The 16,812-nt window shown below is 38.8% G+C and overlaps 1 protein-coding gene across 23 annotated transcripts in view; it reads right to left on the bottom strand.

The window, feature by feature from the left end:
• The window catches only part of PARD3 (par-3 family cell polarity regulator), a 443,499-nt gene that overhangs the window by 217,966 nt on the left and 208,721 nt on the right, over window positions 1-16,812 (bottom strand). The gene's annotated exons all lie outside the window — the stretch shown is intronic.

Genomic DNA, 16,812 nt, shown 5'->3' with positions numbered 1-16,812 from the left:
CTTCCAGTAAGAAGCTCTAAATCCATTCTTATGTGTATGTTAATTATTAGGAGCTTATACTTTTAAATACCCATGTAATCAAACAGAAAATATTACAGTGTGAACAGTAGGTTTCAAACACAGACAGAGCCAGAGCAATCAGGTCAGCAAAATAATACATGACAGGTTATGAGTTTAGCACAAAGAGTCAGACAACTTATTAAAGTATTGAAGAGATATTAAAGGCAGGCAGAGACAGTTGGTAATGTCCAATTGAGATTTCCACAGGGAATCTGCAAAAGCAGGAGGCTGGATGCACCAGGCTTCCCTGGGCTATGGATATGCCTTCTGCACCCTGGAAAGCAGCACGCTTTGTGAGGCCAAGCTACTTGGAATATTGACGATCCTGTGTCTCAAGAGGCATTAATATGCACCTGCTTGTCATCTCCCTCTGTTAAGCAGAAGGTAAGTAATACGTTTCAAAGGTTAACCAGCATCATGAACCTGCCTAGAAACTGATTTCAATTGAAGTTTTAGATGCATCTCTGCATAAAGTTTAAAATTAAATAAATATTCAAATCTCTATGCCAATTCTAAAGTCACATGGAGAAAGGTTTATAAAGAAAAATCAGAACATTTGGAGCTGTTTCATACTGAAAAGAGGCATTCCACACCTTGTTTCATACAGCATCTTGCAAATCACTGTCACCACGGGTTTCCTGGTTTGAAGTTAAAGACCGTGCTGGTTGTAGAAAACTATGTATTTTTATTGCAATGAAGCTATTACTAGCCTAAAGAGATATGCCTTTGCCAAAAAATAAATGTCTGGCTTTACGCTGTGTCATTTTAGCAGACATCTATATATATGCAATGTAAACATCATTCATTTAGTAACACTTGGGTCCTACCCTTCATCACTTTTTAGCCCCAAAAGCTTTTCTCTTGACTACTTTTAAGTTTGTAAATAAAACTCCCCTTGCCCCACTCAGTGTTTGCAGCAGTTGTTCGAGCTTGCTCTTGATAGCCATGCCTTCAGTGCCCTCCTGGGACACAGCCCCCTGTGCAACACTTGAGCTAAATCCTTGTACAAACCCTTCTTCCCACCCTTCCCAGCCCTGAGAATATCTTTGCTCTTGCTCCCACCAGACCTAGGCCTCTCCATTTGTTGGACATTCTGTTTCCTTCCTTTCTGTCCCAGCTGGTGGTCTGGAGGCTTTTCCTGCCAAAGAGAGGAGCATCCCTCTGCCTGACCTCGAGTGCAGCCGGGTCGAAGGAAACAGCCAACTTAGCTGCCTCCTGTCTCTATGCACCTGCCAATCTTGGGGTATAACAAATCAGAAACTGCAAATCAAAAGCTACGTAAAACAGATGCTATCTGGCACCATCACATCTACATTTTGTGCCTTTTGTTTCGAGAATCATAAACACAGCAAGTTTTGGAACCACACTGACTGTCAGTTATCCAAGCAATTAAGAAACAGCAGCTCCCACACGCCTCTGTCTGGCTTTTCCTGGACAGCAGACAGATCCGTATCAGAAACATGCATGTGCCCATAAATAGGTGCTTAGAGGAGCAATCATAATCCTAATGAAAGCACTACTGCCATGATCAACAGATGTATGATGTACCCTTTTAAAAATCTTTAATATTACAGTAATCAGACTCTCTTTTCTTCTCAAAATAACACAGATTTTGATTTACCCTGAAGTGAACAGAGAGAAAAATTGGACACCTGCAGAGGGATTTGACTTAAAATTCTGATTTACTATGAAAAGTAACTAACTAGCTGTGAAAATCTTTGCATCAAGGAATTATTTCTTTATTTGGAAAGCAGTTTTCTTCTGAAAGGCAAATTCGACCTGGATGAGGTAAACAAGGAAAAGGACATTTAACAGATCAAGAAAGTTTCTGTGAGCCCACTTGGATATTACTGCAGATATTTCTCAGAAATAACTGATTTGAGCAAGCTCCCAAAAGTCTAAAGTTTATTTTCTCTACATAAAAACACTGATATCTGCTATATCAAAAAATACAGTTTTTAATGTACAGCTACTAAAGACAGAATGTGGGTTTTTCCAAAATTGAAATCAGAGTAATTAAAAGATCCTTTCATCTTTACAGCACAGAGGAAAATTTTAAGCATCTCTTCCAATGTACTTCTCCATATCATGATGTGCTCAGTATAAAATTTCCCACTGTTTGAAAAATAAAGAGAAATCATTATTTTTCTAAGTTCTGTAATAAAATTAATGACTCAAAAACTGAAAAATTATCTTAACTGCTCAAAATGGACTATTAGTGCTAAAAGTTCTACCTATAAAAAGGTCCATTTCACAGTTCACCTGCACAGTGTTAATGAAATACATATGAAAAGTTGCAAATTGGGTTTTTATTTTTGAAGACAGACTCTCTATCACCACTTAGGATTAAAGCAGAGTAAAGGAATGTCAGCAGTATTCTTGCCAACAGAATTTTATCCAATATATATGAACCCAAACAGTTATTTTAATTACATTTTCTTAGAAAATTTCTGAATTAAATCTGCCTAGTATAATTTCCAAAGCTCAGAACCAGCCATGCTTTCCCTGTCTTACTGGAAATTTTAATGTCCATTACCAAAATATCAGTTCCTGCCTCCAATTAATCCACAACTTCATCTTCAAAGAAGCACTTTCCCACTTGATCTCTGCTCAATCCTCCAAGAATGTGACCCATTTAAACTTCAGATATTATTGAGCTGATACAATACTGATAAGCTGTGATAATGTTATTTCTGTATCTTCTATTAATACCATATATGAGTATGGTATTCAGTCAGTGCAGTCCCTCAGTAGTGGCTGTGGGATCTGAGACCCTGCATTGCCTCAGTGAGCATCACAGTGAGATTCACCTTCCCAGGAAGCATCAGTCACTGGCTTGTTGGTTTTCTACCATTTAATTTCTTTACATTTTAGCATAGTGAGTGCAAGTCCTGCAAACACCAAACTGAAAGGATCAAACACCCAACAGGTGCTTTAGATTTTACTGCAGAGAAGGAAAGATTATCTATAATGATAAGCTCCTGACAATATTTTATTCCTCAGCCAAGACACAAATAAAATAAAGCTTTTGCTATTAAAATATGCCCTTCTGTTCATATTTCCCCTTTCAGTCTCTTGCACTTCTCTGTAATGATTATGGAAGAAGAGACATATTCACTATTAGTCTCCTGGCAGCTGTGCTTCATAAATGTTTGTTTGGTTCTTGCAACATAAAGTAGGTTCTCTCCCTCTCTGTATGATCACACTTGATGGGAAACAGCTCCTAAGAGACCTCTTTTCCTGTGTCTTAACTAGCACAAATACATCAGCATCAGGCTTTTGTGCTAATGTTCTCACTTTTTGATTAACCAGCCAAATCTCCAGAGAATGGCATTTTCCAATCAAATCTGAAGAGCAGTTACAAAGACAACATGGGGAAAACCCAAAAAATATTGAATACAAAAAATAGGCTATGTTCCCTCTTGAACATACATATATATGCACAAATAATTAGGTGAGAGCTTTGTGTAATTCACAACAGCCCTGTACTTGGTGCACTGCTATTATCAGTAATCCAGGGAGAGAGAAATCTTACATGAAATCATCATCCACTTAAACACAAAAAAAAGTATGCAAAAATTATTTAATCTTATGTGTGTGTATGCACACACACACACACACACACACACACACACACAAGTTAATATTCTCTTTACATCTCAATAATCCCTATGTTACTCACGTCCTTCTGCAGGATGGTCACCCTGCAATTGGAAATGACAATAGTCACACAGTTTTTATATGCCTCACTACTCTAAAATGAAATTTGCCTTGCTCAGTCAAATCAGTGAATAGGTATCATATAGACATAGAGGATTGCAGAATGGAAGGGATTTCTCAGGTCTCTGATGAATATCAAATTCATTCCCTGCTATCACAGGCAATCACCTCTTATTTCCCATTTATTAAACTGATCAAGCGGAGCCTTAAGCCTGGTTGGCTTTACAATGGCACTATTTCTGTTTTGAAGTGCCTTAAAAGGAAATGTTTTTACAGATTTAAAGAGAGATGAATTTGATTTCATATTGTCCAAAAAACAGAACACCAGAGAGCCAATGAATATAATTTGATACAACCTTCCTTTGGCAAACATATGTGACAATTCATTAAATTCTGAATAACTAGAATTTTTTTCATTCATAATGACTTCTTAAAACACGTAAGAAAAACCTGGCAATACTAATAACAGCTGAACAAGTCCTGTGGTATCCCAGTTATTCTGTAGTGTGTACCAATTTAGAGGTTCACTGAAGTCAGTGGTCTTTGGGGTTTCAACAACCTGTGATGCATCATTGAAATGACACACATATGTTCTGTAATGATTTGGTGGCACACACCTTTATCACACAGCAAACCAGGCTGGTGGCAGGTGCACAACACAAATACTGCTTGGCCACGTAGCAGAGCATCCAGTAAAAAAGATTTTTACTAGATTATGCTGCAGTTAATTCTTTTTTACAGTAGGAATTGCAGACAGCACAGAAAAGTATGAGAGCCTTTTAAGAGCTTTAGTATGTTAGGTTTTCCTGCTAGTGAATTTAACTTGACACATTTTGCTGCTTTTGCTTCTTCATAGTCAAGAAAATCCTGTGTCTGTCCTTACAGTGATAGCTTACCAACAAACAGCAAGAAATGCATTAAAAGTCAAAAGGTTTTTTTGTTGTTGATCAAACGTGCTTCTTAATTCATGCATCTGAATAGTCTCTGCCTACCAGCAGAGAAAATAGTATTGAGGAAAAGGGAAAAAATTATTAGCCAAAAATTGCAAACACTCATGCAACTTGGCAACCCCATACAAGGAAAACAGCACCAAATGGGATCCGACAGAAAAAAGCCCATCAGTAAGGTCTAAAGCACCACTGATTCTCCAGCATTTCACAGTGCACATTGTAATCGTATTTCACAGACTATATTTGCTGTTTGCCTGAAAACTACAGGTTTTTTGGTTTGGTTTTTTTTTTTTTCCCAGACTGAGGTCATCCCACTCTGGATTGTTTCAATGACTTCTCCAGCACCACTGACAGTCCAGGGTGGGAAGCAGAGGAAGGAGATGTGCTGCAAAGTGATAGCTACCAGAACAAATCCATACATCTAGGTTCCTCTACAGATGGCAAGTATCAAGTGGGTAACAAAAATATGTAGCTGTTCCCACCAGATCATATTTAAAAGACATTTTAGAGAAGACTCAAGTATTACTGGAGCACAAAACTCTTTTTGCGGTCATTTTGCAACAGCCCTAAGTCCACATATAATATGCACCACTACAACATTCATAGCACATTACAAAATAATATAATGATAACAAAACAGTGCCCTAAGTTTCTGTTCACTGGAAAATGGGTAAATGTTGCCAAATTGAACTTTAAAAAGTACCTTAATGATATATTTATTATATTAAAGAGGACTTAAAATGAAGGCAATATTGGGTCCTTTCTGATTTCCTACACTGACTTCCTATATGATAGTGGCAAAAATCACTCAAAAGTGCATTTCCTTATTAACATGTTGGGGATAATATTACATGCTTGCAAAGGCAAATATAAGACTCTTGGATGTGACACTTTGAAAAGCAGAAATATTAAAATGGATCTCAAATGTCTCAGCAGCAGCTTAGGATGCTAAGCCACAAAACGCTTCTTGTTCAAAGATACCAGATGTGCTTCATCTCTTCCTTTTCTTAGCACCTAGTAACACCTGCACTGCATAACCTATTTTTTAAACATTTTATTAGATGCCAAGTATATGAAGAACTAGAAAACTCAAGGCATTTCATCACATAATTTGTCAGACCACTTCCAGAGCAGCTTGTAAGTAAAACCAACCACAGCTAACAAGAATAGCTTTTTAGAAAAGATTTGGCAGGACCAGACAAGGCTTCCCAGCACTTATAGTGCTGCCTGTTGGGGAGCCCACTAAAATTAATCTTTAAAACCAAATGCAGTGATAAAATCAACCAAAAGATTAGATGCAACAATAAAGCACTGACCTCTCATGTGCGACATATCTGAAATATATAAAGCATGGATTGTCACATTTCTAATATTAAGAGAAGCATCCAAAGAGCTTTCTGAAGATCTAATCAATAGCCAATTATAGATGTGTCCATAGTATTACAAAGAGAAGTAACTCTCTCACAGACCCATGTACAACTATAACAAATTACCTCAAATTGATTGGTGCCTTAAAAATGGGTTCATTTTGTGTAACTGCCTAGTTACAGTCTTTATTCCATTTTCTGTTTTTCCTCGGGACTCAAAACATATCTGTTTCACAGGTGTAAGTCTGCTCTTTGTTTGTTTTAAATAAGGCTTATCTACAAAATATTTCCATGTTCAAATCTCTGAAATTTTATACCCTTTTCATATGATCCACAGACTGACGTACAGACCACCAAGATCTGCCAGTGTAAAACAAATATTAGGGTTCATATTAAATACAGATTCAAAGTCTTACTTAGATGTCAGAATCATGGGAAGTATCTTTAAAGGAAATAGTTATCAGCTTTACAAGGCTACAATTATAGGTCAATGTATAATCAAATTCCCCTGCAAAGTTCAGCCCAAAGGCCAGGCCTGGTTATCATCTACCTTGCATGATGCAGGAATTACCTCAATTACAGTGACATCCCCATATGGTGAACCAACATAAGTGTAGCACTTGGCATGTAACAAACGCACTCTGGTTGATGTCTTCATACACAATTTATTTTCCCTTTTATTGTGGTAACTGATACATACACTGCTCCTATAGATGACCCCTTGCTAATTCATGTAATACCTGCCCACAGAGGGGAAACTGCCCCTGCTTTGGTAGAGGGCACTTCACTTGAATTTCTTCACAACAGGGGTGACTTTTGCTAAATGAAGTCTAATTTTCTTTTAGAACTTGAGTTCTTCCTATTCCACAATGCCAGGTAATAAAGTTCTGGGATTTCAGGACCAGAAGCATTCATTTGATATGGAGAAGTTAATGTTTATGGAACTAAAAAAACTCCATAATATACTCCTAACATGGATTGTTACTATGGCATCCAGGAAATAAACACATATAGATATATAGATATATAGATATAGATACAGATTAGATATAGATAGATATGCTTCTAAATATACATCTGTATTTAGAAGGCCACAGCAACAAAGACATCATTTTGTTCTTAAGGTAGGAAAAAACCAGATTACATGGCAGTGCTACAACTACATTGTTTGTTTTTTTTCTGTTGAGTAGTCTAAAGTAGGTCAAGTTAGGCACATCCATTAGTTCTCCTATAAATAGATCCACACTGAATTCACCTGCTTGTAACTAATGTAGAGCAATAGAATTTTAAATACTTTTCCCTTTAATCTGACAAGTTAGTTCATTCTGTATACAGACACCAGGGAAAAAAAAGAAGTTATTAAGTCCTGCGTGATTTTTAAATGCCAAAAAATATGACAATGGAAACATGAAATTGGGACACACTTTCCCTGCAGAAAAAACAAGTGTACCTGCCTCCACCTATAAGTTTGGAGATCTAAAAGACTTCTGCAGAGATGTATTATAGAGAAGTGACATAGTTTCCCCTTGATATTGAGACAAAGGAAAGGAGACAATTCTGTATTAATCACTTCACTTTCTCCCTGTAACATTCCTGAATATATTATTATTCACCTCACATTGTTCAAAGATCGTGATTTTCTTCTGAGGATTTTTTTCAAAAGCATACAAAAAGCATTTCTTATTTAGCAACTTGAATTTGTCATTAGGCAATTTTCAAACAGGTCTCATAGCTCTTTTATCCTTATTCATTTCTTTTTTTTTTTTTTTTTTTAATGTGAAATGGTCCCTTGTTGCTTGATTTGCAGATCTGTATCAGCATGCAAGGATTTCGCTAGCTTCAGCCAAGTACAGAACAGTTCAATCCCCTGGAGCACTGAACGTAAGAGTCAATTTAGAAGCAAGGTAAAAGTATAGCACTCTGTTCCCCATCACACAAAACATCATTTTACTCACACAGGCATCTTAATAACAAAATTCAATTCCGGGTATTTTTCTCAGCATGGCTCAGGACCGTTCAGAAATTACATCAGAAAGCTTGCTGAAGACTTGGCTCTTTAAAAATTTGATTAAAATATCTGTTTTCCAGTAAGGCAGAAGTCTATACATTGGTGGGAGTTTAAACTTAGGACATATTCTTTGAGTTCTGTCTCCTTTAGAAAATGCAACTTTGAAAGCTTTTGATTTTGTGTTACTAACAATCCCCTTGTTAGTTTTGCCAAAGAACCATAAAAAACATGGAATGGTTTTGTTTGAAATGGTCCTTTAAGTTCATCTAGTTAAAATCCCTTGCCATGGGCAGGAACACCTGTAACTAGATCAGGCTACTCAGAGCCCTATCCAGCCTGGCCTTGAGCACTTCCAGGGATGGAGCACCCACTTCTCTAGATGTTCCAGTGCCTCACCACCCTGACAATAAAGAATTTCCTTCTAATATCTAACCTAACATCTTTCAGTTTGAAGCAATTCCCCCTTCTCCTACACTACATGCCCTTGTAAAAAGTCCCTCTCCAGCTTTACTGTAAGCCCGTTTAAGTACTAGGAGGTGCTATAATGTTTCCCCAGAGCCTTCTCTTCTCCAGGCTAAACAGCCCCAACTCTCTGGCACTGTCTTCATAGCAGAGGTGCTCCAGCTCTCTGGTCATTTTCACAGCCTCCTCTGGACTCGCCCCATCAGGGCTGCATCTTTCTTATGATGTGAGGCCCCAGAGCTGATGCAGTGCTCCAAGAGGGATCTCACCAGAGCAGAGAAGAGGGGCAGAATCACTTCCTTCTCGCTGCTGCCCACAGTGCTTTGGATGCAGCTTAGAACATGTGTGGCCTTCTGAGCTGTAAATGCACATTTTCAGGTCATGTTCAGCTCCTCCTTAACCAACACCCCCAAGTCCTTCTCCTCAGGGCTGCTCTCATATCACTCTTCACCCAGCCAGTATTTTGTGCTTGGGATTGCCCCAGTCCAGGCTCAGGATCTTCACCTGCCCTTGTTGAACTTCATGAGGTTTGCATATGCCCACGTTTCAAGCCCATCCAATTCCCTCCAGATGGCATCCCTTCCCTCCAGAGTGTCAACCAAACCACATGGCTTGGGGTCATCAGCAAACTCAACGAGGATGTCCTCGATTCCACTGGTATTTTAATATCTTATCATCTTGCTTCAAGAAAAATCCATGGGTTTCTTCTCATTTAGACAGTGACTTACCTCCACTTCTCATTTGCTAGGATTTGCTAACATATAGCTTTGGTTTATGGCTTTTTAAATTTATATTCATACTGATTAAAAGTAAAAACACCCACATATCTGTTTCAAGAAGTCTTTTGTGTTACACATCAAGTAGATGGACAAACACACCTGAGCTAAAGGAGCCCTAACATGCTCTTAACGTTAGGTCTTATTGTTTCAGCTCTTCCTTCCCTAAAAGAACAAACCAGGCAAGGTTCCGGCCCCAAGTCCCAGAGAAGGAAGACCCAGAAGGGAGCACCAGCACTGTGATGGTGATGCAGGACACCTGGCCTTGATGCAGAGGGACAAGGCACCCAAGCCTGCTCTCAGCTCCTATGAAATTTTGAGTGATGAGACTTCACCATTTTGCAGTTCCATCTTTTACTTCTCTTTTGCTGAATTCACAGTTGCATTCCACCTTTTTCTTCCATCTCATTCCACTGAAAAACTCCACTAAAATTGCTTCAATTGAGTTTCCCTCTTATGCAGTAAAATTTTCTTTTTCAGTCTTTTGCACAACATGGATTTTACCTTAGGCACCAAACAAATTCACTATTTTAATAACAGAAAATGCTATAGCATTTTTCATTGTCCTTTGCTCAATTTGTTTTGTTGAAATCAACATGAAAAACAATTTCAAACTTCTCAGTAAATGCTTCATTTACAAATGCTCCATTCCAAGTGCCTACAGGGTTACAATCTGGTCTATGACAATTTTATTCATTTTTTAATCAAAAGCATTAAATCAGATTCAAAATAAATACTACTCAGTACTTCTGTAGCGCCTTCCAGCACAGTATGGCAAAAGCAGTTGATGGACAATAATGACTTTAGCTTCACTGCACCCACAAGAAGAAGATTAGAGGTTATTCTCCAAATTATTTATTCAAGGAAACTGAGGTACCAGATTTTTCTCCCACATTTTGAGGTTCATCTCCAGCCTTTAATGCTTTCAGTTTTGGGTGATGTCTCTGGGATACACAGAGCCTCAGTTTAAAAAAAATGTAAATGTACATGTACTCCTGAACTTAACCAAGAAGGCCCCCTCACCTCTTGGAGGGTGAGCTGGAGAAAGGCTGGGAACAGCACCCTTGGAGCAGTTTGGTCCTGGGCCTGCACCAGCACATGTGCATTGCTCACTGCCATGCAAAACCCTTACACAACACGTGATGAAACACAAAACTTCATCATCACCACCTCACTAAGCTATCCAGGGACCATCAAAGACAATCTCTTTGTCTAAAATGTCCCAAGGAACAAAGTGTAGAACATCACACAACTGCTACAAGCACAGCTCCAGAAGCTCTTCACAAACTACCTGCTACAAAAATGAGGGCATTTCAAGAAATAACTCATTTATTACCTTTTGTGGCAACAGAAGAGATCCCAGCTCCTCAATAAAATTAGTTCTTTTTAAACTTCTTCTCAGAGATCTTATTTCCATTTGCAATTCTTTCCCTTCATTTTCCACACCAAGTCAGAGCAGTTGGGACTGAATTCAGTATACGTGACGGTGGTACAGTATTTCCAAGCAATTGTATTTCCATCCTGCAGCCCATAAAAACACCTCAGCCTTGCATTTCATTATCCTGCAAGGCCAGCACAAACCACAGATGTGGGTTGTTGAAATCAGCAGTCTCCTTTTCTCCCCTCCCCAGATGGTCATGTCTGGCACTGGATTCCTCTGTCCACCTTCTCCTTTCAGTTTATTCAAGCATTTGTATCATTATACAAAAGATCTAAATTAAAATTAATGTTTAATAAAAACAATTTTAATTGGTTACATTTCCCAGGCTGGTCCAGTTCAGTCTAATTAACAGCCTCATAAAAGCTTAGGGAGACACAAGGGAGGAAGCAAAGCATGGCCAAGACTGCTTCTTTCAGCAGCAGATGACTGAAAATGTCTCTACTGCTGTGGCCTCAGACTGTTGTTTGAAAGGATACTGCTCATCTGCAGTCCCAAAAGCAGTTCAAGGCACTTGTTTCAACATTCAATAATTTGCACTATGTCCATCTCTCTTTTAATATCATCCCTCTTTTATGACCTCCTTCAAACACTACCTATTTTCAACTAATCTAAATAATTGTGTCTTGTTCACTGAACTCACTACATCAGCAACTCCCTCTCTTTCAAAACGAGCAGGCTTTCCAGGAATAAATCCCTCTTGCCCTTGCACACTGCTGACCTATTTTCCATAATTTGTTTTTTCCCTGCAAGTTTCTAATCTACAGCAGAACTTTATCTGTCACCACATAAGCAGTTACTAAACAACCATACGAATTACTAAAATTCTACCATCTTCCTTAGAGGAGACCAAATTAAGACAGAGACACAACTATGCTTTTAAATCCTATTTCTTGAATGTATTAAAAGTTACGATGCATGAACAGAAAGGGAAAAGAAACACATCTTGTGGTCCAATTCCTCTTCATTCATCCCACCCAAAACCAGGTGAAAATAAAGAAGTCATAGACATATTAGAGAAACATGTACCTGAGTGCTTCTCATCAGTCATAGCACTTTTTGCATAGATGTCTACATAAACACTTTTTGAAGGTAAACAGTAGCATTTGGGGGAGCAAAATTCAGTAAGGAACCAGAAAAGTGTTTGTTGATTAGGATTAAGAAAGCATAGACACTGCTAAATCCCAAAAGCATAAACACTGTTAAACTCCCCATTTAAGCATTCTGATTTTGACACAAGGTTTTCTTAGTTGTCACTTAATCAGCTACAAACTAGCTAAAGCCAGGTTGAAGGTTTCAAGACCTACAGGAACTTTTCAATTTCCCATAAAATCACATTTGAATCCTAGATGAGCCAATCAATTGCCACTGCCTACTGGCGCCCAGGCTAGCTCTCAGATGTCCCAGAGCAGTGACGAGAGAGAGGAACTGCCCCGGCTGGGGTAAAGCCATGGACAGAACCTTAGAGCTATCACAGCTCTAGCCCAAGAAGCAGTGCTCCAAGACAGCAAGGCAGGGTAAAGAGGGCAGAAGAGATTGTCCAGGTCTTGAAGTTCCTCCTGGTTTATTGAAGGGGTCAGGATGCAGAGAGAACACCAAGGTCAAAGGGGCCAAGGTGAGACCACATTTTGAGTGCTGTGTCCAGTTCTGGGCCCCTCAGTTTAGGAAGGACATTGAGATGCTTGAGCACGTCCAGAGGAGGCAACGAGGCTGGTGAGGGGCTTGGAACACAAGCCCCTTGTGTGAGGAACGTTTGAAGGAGCTGGGGTTGTTTAGCCTGGAGAAGAGGAGATTTAGAGGTGACTTTATTGCTCTCTACAACTTCCTGAAGGGAGGCTGTAGACAGGTGGGGGACGGTCTCTTCCACCAGGCAGGAACTGACAGAACAAGAGGACACAGCCTCTCAAGCTACATCAGGGAAGGTACAGGTTGGATATTAGGAAGAAATTTTTCACCAAAAGAATAATAAAGAACTGGAATTGTCTTCCCAGGGAGGTGGTAGAATCACCATCTCTGGATGTGTTTAAAAAAAGACCGGACATGGCACTTGGTGCTATAGTCTAGTTGAGGTGTTAGGGCATAGGTTGGATTTGATGATCTTAGAGGTCTCTTCCAACCTCATTATTCTGTGATTCTGTGATTCCGTGGTTCTGTGATTTACAGGCTCAGAATGATTCCTTAGTATTAATACTTAGAATCTTTTTGCAGTTTGGTTAAAATAAAAACAAAGAACAAAACTTAAATCTCTTGCACACATGTATTCCAAAGAGTGGAAGAGTTAAGTTAAAACAAAGTGATGAAATTTGCCAGTAAAATACAACTTAGGTTTAAAACAATCTTTTAAAACATGATCAATGAGTTTTGTGAGACTTCACTATATTACACTGGTGGACTGAGAATCCTGATGACTGAGGAAATTGAAACAAGGATAAATGCAAGATAAAGATTTCTGAGAAATACAATCTAGCCTGAGCTTCAAAAGGAAGAATCCTTGAAAAAGTAGCACCTCTCAAAAACAAAAACCAATAAACCACCAAAAAACTCAAGAAAAATAACCATACATTAAATAATTAGTCTGTGATAATACTGACGTATATTTAATATATCTGATTTTAACTGCAGTATGAAATAATTTTGCATCAAATTTAGCTCTAAAAGTAATTTCAAATAGCAATTCCCTTTAGTCTTTTGCCCTCTTGGGGTAGTATGGATAAATATTAATGTAATAAGTACTTCTTTATACTGTAGATGAATAAAACGAAAGAAAATGGGCAACAGTATGACATCAAATATTAATGAAGAAAATTAGTCAAAAAGCATAAGTAGCAGTGAAAACAACAGATTACTGGAAAGATTACATTACTTCTCTGTCTTATTTACCAGCTCCACAACAACACTGGAGAAAGCAGACACGGAGTGGGCCAATGATGCAATATATAGGCAGGTAACCCATAGTCCCACTGTTTGCAAAAATAGCATATTTTATTTGTTTTAAACTAATTTCTGGTCTGCCTGACCTACATGTAGCACAGAGTTTCAAATGCCTGAATTGGCGAAGACAACTGCATTTCCACTTGTATGTCTCTTTGGACATGACTAAAAATATTTCTCTTTATGGAGGAAAATCCATGTAGGAAGAAAGGATTTAGAAACATAGCAAATTTCCAGAGTGGAAAGCCTGCAACCTGTGGATATGGAGGGGAACAGAGATACCAATGCTCATCCACGGTCAGCCTGGCCACACAAGAAGGACAGACAGAGAAGGGACTTCTGCTGACTTGTAGAAGGATGAAGGACATCTCTCCAGCTTTAAGAGAAAAAAACTACATCTTCCCACTCACCAGAGACCACTGTGAACATCAGGCAGAGCGAGGCACAGATGCACACAGAAGAACCACCCATCCAGTGGTGCATATGCTGCAGCTAACAGAGTTAAACATGAGAAAGTTGGAAGCTTTCTGTCTATGCAGTTAAGGTAATCTAAATAGTAGCTGAATACAAGGGAGTTTCCTGCCAAAAATGAGGTAGTAAAGAAGAACAAAGGATGTATTTATAAACCTGCTTTTCTCCATAAGAAAATCCTATGTGAAATACGCAAATACTGAGCTGTCATATTCTACACAGGTAAATAAGTATGATTAAATGCTGGATAGGGAAAAAGATAAGAACAGAACTTCCATGTGGTACAAATCCATGTAGCTGGAAGAAAGAAGGTAAAATGAGGCTAAATATCAGGAAAAATCCTTAATGGAGTGATATATCAGATTTCTAAAGTCTCCCAAGGGAAGAAGCAGAATCCCCACTGCTCAACACTTGTAAAAGCAGCATGGACAAAGAACTACAAGATAGGCCACAGGGAATAACTCAATACATAGCAAGAGGATGGCTCAGATGACCTAATAATATAACAGGATTTAAAATGAGTAGATAATTCTATTATCATTAGCCACATTCGCAGTAGTACAAGCTAAAACACTGTTGCTATGGCAATCAATCCTTATGCATCGTTGCAGAAAATGACTGAGATACAAGGGATGGAAATAAAGTGAACCAGCCCTTCCCATTCTCAATTAATTCAACGTACCAGTCAGCTGGGAAACTACCTAAGACTAAAGTTTACATCGAGCTTCCCACAAGCCTTGTAAAATATACAGTAAAGTACAGCTGAGTGTCTGGCATTCAAATGTAGGTTATCCTTAGATTTACACAGTTAGTTAAAATTCAAGGTAAGAGCAAGGCTCCAGTTCAGAGGGGATGCTGCTGGAAACAGATGGATTGCTCTCATCATTGCATTTGGAATACTTAATACTACTTGAATTCTCTCAGCCCAAAGTAAACCGACACTATGGAAAGACCAATGCATGCATGGTTCTGCTCTCATGGTATAACAGCTCCATCTCATGAGAATATGAGACAACTTGCTTTCCATGTAAAGGCAAGAAAAAACAGACAGCAGAGGGGACTGGCACTTTCAAACAGACCATAGTACTGAAAGCATCCTACTTCTTATTCTTACTTTATACTCACAACTGAAAACACAAATTTTTAAGAGTCAAGCCACAGGATAACAAATAATCAGCAGTCTCTTGATTACATATTATCAACTCTAAATCAACTCCCTGTTTTTACAGAGTAGTAAAAACACGCACATCTTTCAGTAGACCAGGAAATGGATACCAGTTTGCTCACTCAGCTTTTCTCTTTACTTACAATAACAAAATATTTGTCAGGAAATTGGGAATTTAAACTTGGCAGTAATAAAATCCTTAGAGCCGAGGAAAATTTTGGAATTCAAATTTGGAAAAATGTAATTTAAATAATTTCTGGTACCAATCAAATACAGTGTGAATCTCTACTAGCAAATATGGAAAATACCACTATGTTTTTTAATGACAACTGATAATTAAAAATAAGCACTAACAATACTATTCATCTAAAAAAAAAAAAAAATTAAAAAGTTCACAGCAAGACACAACAAGAATTGAGTAGGAATGAAAGCTCAAATACCCAGAGGAAAACCACCATGCCCTTCCAGTTCTGGAACACAGTGAAATGTGATTACACTATTTTTAAGAAAAGCTAGAGGCGTATGCAGACAGAACAGAAGACAGAATCACAGAATAATGAGGTTGGAAGAGACCTCTAAGATCATCAAGTCCAACCTATGCCCTAACACCTCAACTAGACTATAGCACCAAGTGCCATGTCCGGTCTTTTTTTAAACACATCCAGAGATGGTGATTCTACCACATCCCTGGGAAGACAATTCCAGTTCTTTATTATTCTTTTGGTGAAAAATTTCTTCCTAATATCCAACCTGTACCTTCCCTGATGTAGCTTGAGACTGTGTCCTCTTGTTCTGTCAGCTGCTGCCTGGTGGAAGAGACCGACCCCCACCTGTCTACAGCCTCCCTTCAGGAAGTTGTAGAGAGCAATAAAGTCACCTCTAAATCTCCCCTTCTCCAGGCTAAACAACCCCAGCTCCTTCAAACGTTCCTCACACAAGGGGCTTGTGTTCCAAGCCCCTCACTAGCCTTGTTGCCTCCTCTGGACGCACTCAAGCATCTCAATGTCCTTCCTAAACTGAGGGGCCCAGAACTGGACACAGCACTCAAGATGTGGTCTCACCAACACCGAGTAAAGGAGAAGAATGACCTCCCTGCTCCTGCTGCTCACACAATTCCTAATGCAGGCCAGGATGCCATTGGCCTTCTTGGCCACCAAGGCACATCGCTGGCTCATACTCAACTGTCTGTCGAGCAGCACCCCCAGGTCCCTTTCCGCCTGAACACTGTCCAGCCACACTGTCCCCAGTTTGTAACGCTGTAGGGGATTTTTGTGGTTAAAATGTAGAACTAATATAGAATTAGACTAAGATGTCTAATTCTGCTCCTTGGAAATTCACAGCAAAATTTCCTTTCAAAACAAAAGGTGAACAAACACTTCCTTACTCAGGTGAACAAAGTTGTTGTTTTTTTTTTTTTGTTTTTTTTTTTGTTTTGTGATAATCTACAGTATTGTTAATAATGCA

The sequence above is a fragment of the Vidua macroura genome, chromosome 1, assembly GCF_024509145.1.
Source record: "Vidua macroura isolate BioBank_ID:100142 chromosome 1, ASM2450914v1, whole genome shotgun sequence".
Classification (NCBI taxonomy): domain Eukaryota; kingdom Metazoa; phylum Chordata; class Aves; order Passeriformes; family Viduidae; genus Vidua; species Vidua macroura.
Note: the sequence above shows the minus strand (reverse complement) of the source record. Positions and strands in the feature narration are given on the sequence as shown.